This window comes from Nematolebias whitei, chromosome 10 (genome assembly GCF_014905685.2).
Source record: "Nematolebias whitei isolate Nwh7 chromosome 10, NemWhi1, whole genome shotgun sequence".
Classification (NCBI taxonomy): domain Eukaryota; kingdom Metazoa; phylum Chordata; class Actinopteri; order Cyprinodontiformes; family Rivulidae; genus Nematolebias; species Nematolebias whitei.
Window position 1 is genome coordinate 3,218,701 of NC_056507.1, and position 8,581 is coordinate 3,227,281.

Here is an 8,581-nt window from a genome sequence, read left to right on the forward strand (position 1 = left end):
TCATTCAGTAAAACAAGGAGTGAAAACTAGCATCTCGCATGAACGCATGAAGAAGCTCATTTACCAACAGAACAAAGCACGACTTGAATCAAGCGCCGAAGCTTCGGGCGCTGATGCGCTTCAACTTTCACCGACCTGAACTTGTGACACTGAGGAGACTAAAAGAAACTGCAACTTCATGAACAGAGAAACACCGAGGGTAGGCTTCAAAATACAAGTGAAAAATATACACTATAATCTCAAAAGATGAGTAAAACCAAGACACTAGAGAGAAAATTAACAATGAATGATAACTTACTATCGTTTCTCTAAAAATAAATATACAGGTAATAAAGTCAGTGTTTCGCCTAGTTTACTGGCCTTGGCAGGGCGCTCATATCGTACGCGAGTTTTGTCAACGGGGGGTGTAGACAGCTCAGCGTGAGGCAAACAGCACTGTAGCTTTTAGCTAGCACATGTGTACTGCACGCCGCTAGCTTAGTGCCAAGTCAGTGCCGGCAGTTGTGGACGGGGTGTGTGTGTGTGTGTGTGTGGGGGGGTGTTGGTAGGCAGGGCACTCAGTTCTGTTGACAGGGCGGGGTGCCCTGCTTGTATATTGGTAGGGGAAACTAGGGCTGAACAATTAATTGCATTTGCGATAATATCGCGATATGATAAAATGAGATTTTCTAATCGCAAAGGCTGCAATTTGACTGGTCAATTGATCTGGTCACGTGACTTGATTTAACTAAAACCCCGGCTGAAAAAGTTCAGTCTTAAACTAACCATTCAAAACTTTTATTGAAATAGTTTTATTATTTAAAGCAAATAAAAAGTTTAAATCCACTCATTTGGAAATTCATATTTGGGGAAAACTGGAGCACCCAACTCTCTTGTAGTCTAATCTCTGTAAGACTAATGTACCTTGAGATACAAAATAGATACTTTGGATTCAAAGGCACTCATTTCAAACAATAAAATAAAGCATAAAAATTATGGAGCTAAATTAGTCTCAAAATATATATACACAAACACGTACAACAAGATTTGTATGCGTACAACATAATTCACAAATGTGCAACAGTTTCTCATATTTACACTGGTCAAACTGCACAAGTAGTAACACACAACACTGCACATACAAACCGGCAAATGTGCGTGCACGAATCTCCAACTGCACATTTCTGCATTGTGTCATGCACATTTGTGAATTATGTTGTGCACTTACAAATCTTGTTGTGCGCTTGTGGGTCTTACTGTACGGACAGAAATCTAGTTGTACACGGTTGTGAATATTTTTAAACTACCGTAATTTTCGCAGCATAAGTCACAGTTTTTATTGCATGAATTAGCATATGTATGCCTGCAACTTACGCAGCGGAGAGACGTATTTATGCTTTTTCTTCTCATATTTATAAACCAACTTTTGACTGAGATCTGACGATTTCATTCATTCCGACATGGAAAATATTGAACACTACCACTTTCAGCCACTAGAGGGCCCTCGACTAACGTGGCAAGCCAAGTGTCTCATTAATAGGTAAAAGTGGCTATTAATGAGACACTTGGCTTGCCATACCAAGCACCTTTGTCTCGCTCCAGAACTCATGGAGCAAACATCAAATCAGCTGCATTTCGCCGCACCGCCCAGGCGAAATGCAGCTGATTTAACCATCAAAGTGCATTTATTAAGTAAAAGTTCAACTGAGACACACTTTTGCTTTAATGGTGAGGAAACAAATAATTATTTTTAGGTGTTTATCTTGTTAAATTTAGAAGAAATGCACAGCGAGTCGTCGCTCTGCGCGCTTCCGTTTCCGCGAATCGGCTTTTGAAACGCAGCTGATTTGACCGTCAAAGTGCATTTATGAAGGAAAAGTTAGACTGAGACACACCTTTACTATAAGTTGGAGTAAACAAATAATTATTTTTAAAAGTTAATCTTGTTAAATTCTTGTTCAAGTCCTCCCATGCTCACTCCCGCGGCCGCCATTTGGCAGCCAATCGATTTTTGGCACACCTGTCCACATTTCCAGGTTGTCAGCGGTGACGCGCAATAGATGCGACGTATATGGCGAAGGGATGTGTACTGCGGCAAGTACGGTAATTTAGCTCCATATAAAAAGTGATCCTGAACCGTATCAAACGGTGCAGTTTGAAAGCGTTTACAGGAGTAGTTCACCAAATATACGTGATCCTGAAATGCAGGTATGCACTCGGTGTAAACAAAGCACTTGTTTTTGTTCAGCGGGAGTCACAGGACTCATCCATCACTTGGGAGATGGCAACAAAAAGAAGCTTCTTTAGACAAATAACTTGGACTAATCTGCATTGTACAACGTATGTGAATGGTTCGGACCCCGAGATGACTTTTTGTTGTAAATCAGCGCTTTATTAATAAACTGAATTCAACAGACTGACCCACATTATTTAGGCTGTAGTTGGTGAAAGTAAAGAGAAGTGAGCAAGCGAGGAGAATTAATGGTGAATACTCTGAAATTACACAAGACAGCAAATATTACTAATATTTGAAGAGTGTCATGGCTGAACAACTTTGCCTCGTTTGTTAGATTTTCCAAAGAAACGGTTGAAATAACCCCCTTTTTTTTTTTTTTTGGTCTATTTCAATTTAGATTGTTGTAAAAAGCTATCGGAGCAATTTGCTCAACAAATCTGAGCATAAATACGTACATGCATCACAACTGAAACTTCTCAAACCCAACTGGCTCTTTGTTGATGTTTATGACTAATTTTTAGCGTCTTTTCGTGGTGAATCGAAACCAGCTGGTAGTTGGACGCTCAGTAATTCAGGTCCACAGCACCCAACCAAAAGAAGATAGCACTAAAATATAATATTTGATCTAAATATTGACCGACTTTCATAACAATCTGATGCCGAGGACGCGGTTTTAGAGATGCCGAACATGAAGATGCTTAATCCCCGTCATGGTGGATGCAAAACAGCAAAACCGTTGTCTCTTTGAGATCCCCGAGTAAATCTAATTTTTTTAAACTACTTCGTTGGTTCCCATTTCCTTTGCATGAGTACATGTTTTACAGTTACTAATTAATACATTTATAATGAGTACAGTGTGCTGTGTGTCATCACCGGATGTTCCCACACGATTATAAATCAGTTCTCTGCATTTAACCCATCACACCCGAGACACCCAGGTGGAGCAGTGGGCGGCTGTGTAAGTGTCCAGGGAGCAATTAGGGATTGGGTGTTTTGCTCAAGGACGAGTTGAATCTAGGACTTTCTGGTCCAAGTCGGCTGCCCTGCTCTACACCATCTCGGCCCCCTATACCGAGTATGTAGATGATGTAAAGAACACGTCGTTTCCTGCTCCTGACAGTTTCATCCAAATATTTCATGAAATAAGGAAGCTATGGGCGGCACGGTGGCTCAGTTGGTAGAGCTGCCGCCTCTCAGTGAGCAGGTCGCCCCAGTTCAAATCCCGGTCCGGGGACCTTCCTGGGTGGAGTTTGCATGTAGCGATGCACGATATTATCGGCATGGTATCAGTATCGGCCAGTGTTAGCGTTAAAATTCAATATCGGACGATTCCGAAGATTTATGGACTACGTTGAGTCTCGCTACATCGTCCCCAGTCTGAGATACTTTTCTGACGTAGCCTTACCCGAGAGAGAATTGTTGTTTGTCTCATTTGTCACTGTGTGTCCCTGTGATGGACTGGGGACCTGTCCAGGTGTCCCCCACCTCTCGCACAGTGACTACTGGACATGGACAACAATGACCCCCGTGACGCAGAAAGGAAGAAGCTGGTAAAGATAATGGATCAACGGACGGATGCATGTTTGTTCCAGGTCAATCACAGGTTGGTTGTTTTTTTGGGGGGGGGGGTCCACGGAAGTCATTTTCTAGACTAAAATCACATCAACGTTCTTATTCCTTCACCGGTCCAGACAAACTTGAGTCAGTCTGTTTTATCTAGCTCTATCCATCGCACTTGTGCAAAGAACAATCCATGAACTTTTCTTTTGTCTCATATCTACAAATTCTGCGTATACTCCTTTTATCCAACGACTCAATAAAAAGGTGCAAACTCGAACGTTCCTGGAGAAACTTGGACGGGGACTGCCACGTGGCTGCCATCTCAACATTTAGTGACAAAAATGCCTACGTTCAGATATACAACATCCATCAATCATCTTTAAACACTTCTTCCTTTTCGGGTCACGGGGGTCATTGGTGTCCATGTCCACCAATCACTGTGCGAGAGGCGGGGGACACCTGGACAGGTCTCCAGTCCATCACAGGGACACATGGAGACCAACGAGACAAACAACCATTCACTCTCTCTCTCTCACCTAGAGACAATTTAGTTACCATCAGTCTAACATGCATGTTTTTGGTCTGTGGGAGGAAACTGGAGAAAACCCACGGAGAGAACATGCAAACTCCACTCAGAATGGTCCACTGGCCGGGATTTGAACGGGGGCGACCTGCTTGCTGAGAGGCAGCAGCTCTACCAACTGAGCCACCGTGCCGCCCATGCGTATGTTATAAAAACACATCGATGTAAAGATGTGGCGGCAGGAAGAGTTCGATGATGGACCTCTCCCCTCCAGGTCATGTGACCTCACTGTGTCGGGTGGAGGCCGTGACGAGGTCCGTCAGGGTTTCTCAATGAGAAAAATGGCCTCTCTGACGCCAAACTACGTCGCCGTGGTAACTTGTAACGCCAATAAAAGTAATAGCGCACATCACGGCGTCGAGACGGTCCTGTTGATACAACATTTGTGGGGGGAACCCCAGTGTTTCCATTAGTTTACTTGCCTTGGTGGGGGGGGACGCCTGTGTTGCGCAACAGTTTTGGTGAGGGGGAGAGACGTGGTAAAGACGCTCAACGTGAGGCAAACTGGAATCAAACTGTAGCTTTATAGCTAGTTTGTCTGCTACATCAGTGCTGGCAGTTTTGGGGGGGGGGGTAGGCAGGGCCCTGGTTCTGTTGACAGGGTGGGCGCCCTGCTTGATGAGGGTAGGGGAAACACTGATTTGTGGAGGTACAGCTGCAGCTTGGCTCACATTAAAGTTTTTAGAGCAAGAGCCTTGTCAGGTGGATAATAAGTGGGGGCTGCTTTACTCCCCAGTTATTATTTTTGACCGGTCTTCATGATTTCCAGTAAATACTTTAGACTTCTCAATAGGTGCACGTGTTTACCAACCTGGGGTGACGTTTTATCTGGACTTCTTTTACCTTTTGAGCCAGTTGTGGACACGAACACCTCGAGTCACTGTGCAGCAACATGGTGACTCCCAGTACAACTCCCTGCTGGACCCCTGCTGGGTCAGAACCGAGCCCTACCTATCCCAGTTGGTCAACACAGAGCAGTTTCTCCGGGTTGTAGCCGGGCTGAGCCCAGGAACACGGTTCGGTTCCGCGGAGAGCTCCTCCGCCCAGCACGGCGCTCCTCAGCTCCACAAACTGAAAGCTTCGCTCTCATCCGGCAGAAACGGGCGAGACTTGTGGCGGAGACACTTTCAATTAGCGGGGGGGGACAGGAGGAAGGAAGCACGCACGAACTTTTCTTACCCCGCACGGCGCCGCCTCGTCGACACGCGCGCTCCTGTAATCCGACAAACTACAGTCCAGCTCCGACAACGTGTCCTCGACGGGAACGAGGAGAAGCTCCGGTCCAGGGGTTCGAGTTCGAGCAGGACTCCGTGTCCGTGCGCGGCTCCGGCCGCTGCGCTCCTTCTCCTTCCAGAGCCGCGCGGGAGCGCGCGCGTCAGGGAGCCTGGGCGTCCGGCGCGACGCGTGAACGCGCACTTGAGGCAGGACAACAAACTGAAACTGGAAAACGAGCCCGACCTAATAAAATATAATATTTATGAGGCGACAACTTACCTCGCACTGTAAAACAATAAAAACAGGCTTCACAGAAGTGCGTGTTGCAGTTTTATCACGGCTGCAATGATTTTAAAGGAGAGACATTTCTGACACGTCAAAATACTAAAAGGTGCCTGGGCCAACATTTGTGCATCAGGTGAGCTCCACCTCACCAGTGTTTGTGTTGTCAGGTTTGAAATAAACTGCTAAATGTTAGTTTGGAATCATTAATCTTTAATATTTTGCTGTGCTTTCTTTTCTAATTAATGTTAATAGAACTGCACAACTTGTCCAAGCCTCCATGGGGCCCTAAGTGAAATTTGGTTTGGGGCCCTCTAGTTCTGTTAATAATGTGGATTACTGCAACCACCAGTCAGATAATCAGATTATTCACCCACCTAACATAAACTCATTGCAACTCTGACAGCCCTGTTTACATCCTATATGTATATTATAGTAGTACTAAAAGTAACAAAAGAAGAAACACCAGTATGTTCATTATCTTTGGTTCCAAAGAACTGCAGCAGTAATGTTCAAAATTATTTGTAGAGCAAGATCAACAACAAACAGATAAAATAACTTGGATGCAAAAAAAATACATTAAAAATTGTGCAAAAACAGACTAAATAAAATAAAAATAAAATATCAAGGAAATACTTAATAATGTAAATGAACAATTACTGGAAACCATGTAAAATGCTTAGAAAATAAATTTAAAGTTGAATAATTAGTTCTTAAAACTATGTAAATGTATGCAATAATTGGCACAAACTAAAAACTTAAACGATTAAATAGAATCTTATAGAAATCATAAAAAAAAACAAAAAAAACACTTAGGTTAACCCTAACCCCCAGAGGCCCCGGGGCCCTAAGCAGCTGCTTAGTTTGCTTACGTCTTGAGCCGGCCCTGGTTGTAACGCCACCAGTTCCACCAGTCGTAGGAGTCGCATGATCGTTCCAGTGTTTACCCAATTCCTCCCTGACCCCATATGGTGGTTGCCAAGGGCCTCGGTGTGACATAGGGTACAACGTGACCCACAGCCAGTCACGATTCAATTATAACTTTGTGATTTGAAAAGATTTATGAGATAAGTTTGATGTGGTAGTAGATGAGAGTCATACCCATCACGTTCTCCGAGCTCTAACAGCTCAAACAGAAACATTTTCTTTCAAAATTTGACAAAACAAAAAGTTTCATTTGTCAAAATAAGATTAATTTAGTCTGAAACTTTGGCATGAAAGATGCAGAACAATTCTTCAAGGAATACTCGGAGCTTCCCTTTGTTTAATTTTATTTTGTTTATCCATCCATCCATCCATCCATCCATCCATCCATCCTTCTTCTTCCGCTGTTCCGGGATCGGGTCCCCTCTTTTGTTTATCCGAGTAATAAATGTGTTCTCCAGCTTTGGTGGACCCTTTTTAATGGTTTGAATGGCTTTTAAAATTGAAATCTTCAGTCACAGGTCCAACAAGTAATCTAGTCCTTCCATCAGTGAACTGTCCACTTAGTTTAGAAAATGTTTTTTAGTCGTGCAGCCATGTTTTTCTTTGGCTCCTTTGGTTTTCCTCGAGTCATATCTGCTCACGGAGCAGTTTGGGTCACACCTCAAAACGTGCATTTATTTCATGCAGTTCCAGTTTGTTTGAATCATTGTTTGCTTGTGAAGGACATCTTGACTCAGCAGCAGGTAAACACGTGCACGGTTAAGACCCGCAGTGGGAGGGTTTCTGTAATGAACATTGAAAAGCGTTGAGCGCAGTCTTTTACCAACATGATGCTTTTGTTGAGGGATGAGAAGCAGCCGGACAAAGGAACTCTCCAGCTGCACATCAGGCCCTGAGAGAAAATTAAACTGATCAGACTTGAATGCAACAAGTAAGTTTTTTAAATGTTTCATGTACAGATTTTTATTGTCATCGCTTGAACAGCACTCTGCGAGAGGAACCTGAAGGCATCACGATGTGAAAACAAGAGGAGCTGAAGTAATAGCTGACACGTGGGAATGACTCAAGCCTTTTTTTTTTTTTAACATTCCAGGCATTGTTCCCCCCTTCTCCTCACTGCCTAGCTCCCAAGCACCGAGGACAAGGATTTTCCAAGGGAGGGGGCGGACCGACGAATGAAAAGGACGGGTTAACTTTTTCCCTCCTTTGCTGTGCTCAGAGTAATTCATTCCTTCTTCAGCTGAAAAAATTAAAGCTGGTTTATTTGTCAGTAAACGCAGGTTAACACAATGAAATGTTCAGGATGAGAAGATCCGATCTGACTCGCTATAAAAACAAGAAAAAACTAAAGCATGCAATAAAATAAAAGTACCAAAAAGTGAAAAAAATGTTTACAAAGTACAAAAGAAATATTGAACATGGTAGAATATAGTGGTGCAATTAGGATGAATTTGTATAAATAAGTATTTCAATAAATATTGCATATAACTAACGTAAACTACACAGACAGGTTGTTGCACAGTATTGACATGCATGCTATAGGGCATGAGCTATGGCATGCATGCTATAGGGCATGAGCTATGGCATGCATGCTATAGGGCATGAACTATGGCATGCATGCTATATGGCATGAGCTATGGCATGCATGCTATAGGGCATGAGCTATGGCATGCATGCTATAGGGCATGAGCTATGGCATGCATGCTATAGGGCATGAGCTATGGCATGCATGCAATATGGCATGAGCTATGACATGCATGCAATATGGCATGAGCTATGGCATGCATGCAATATGGCAT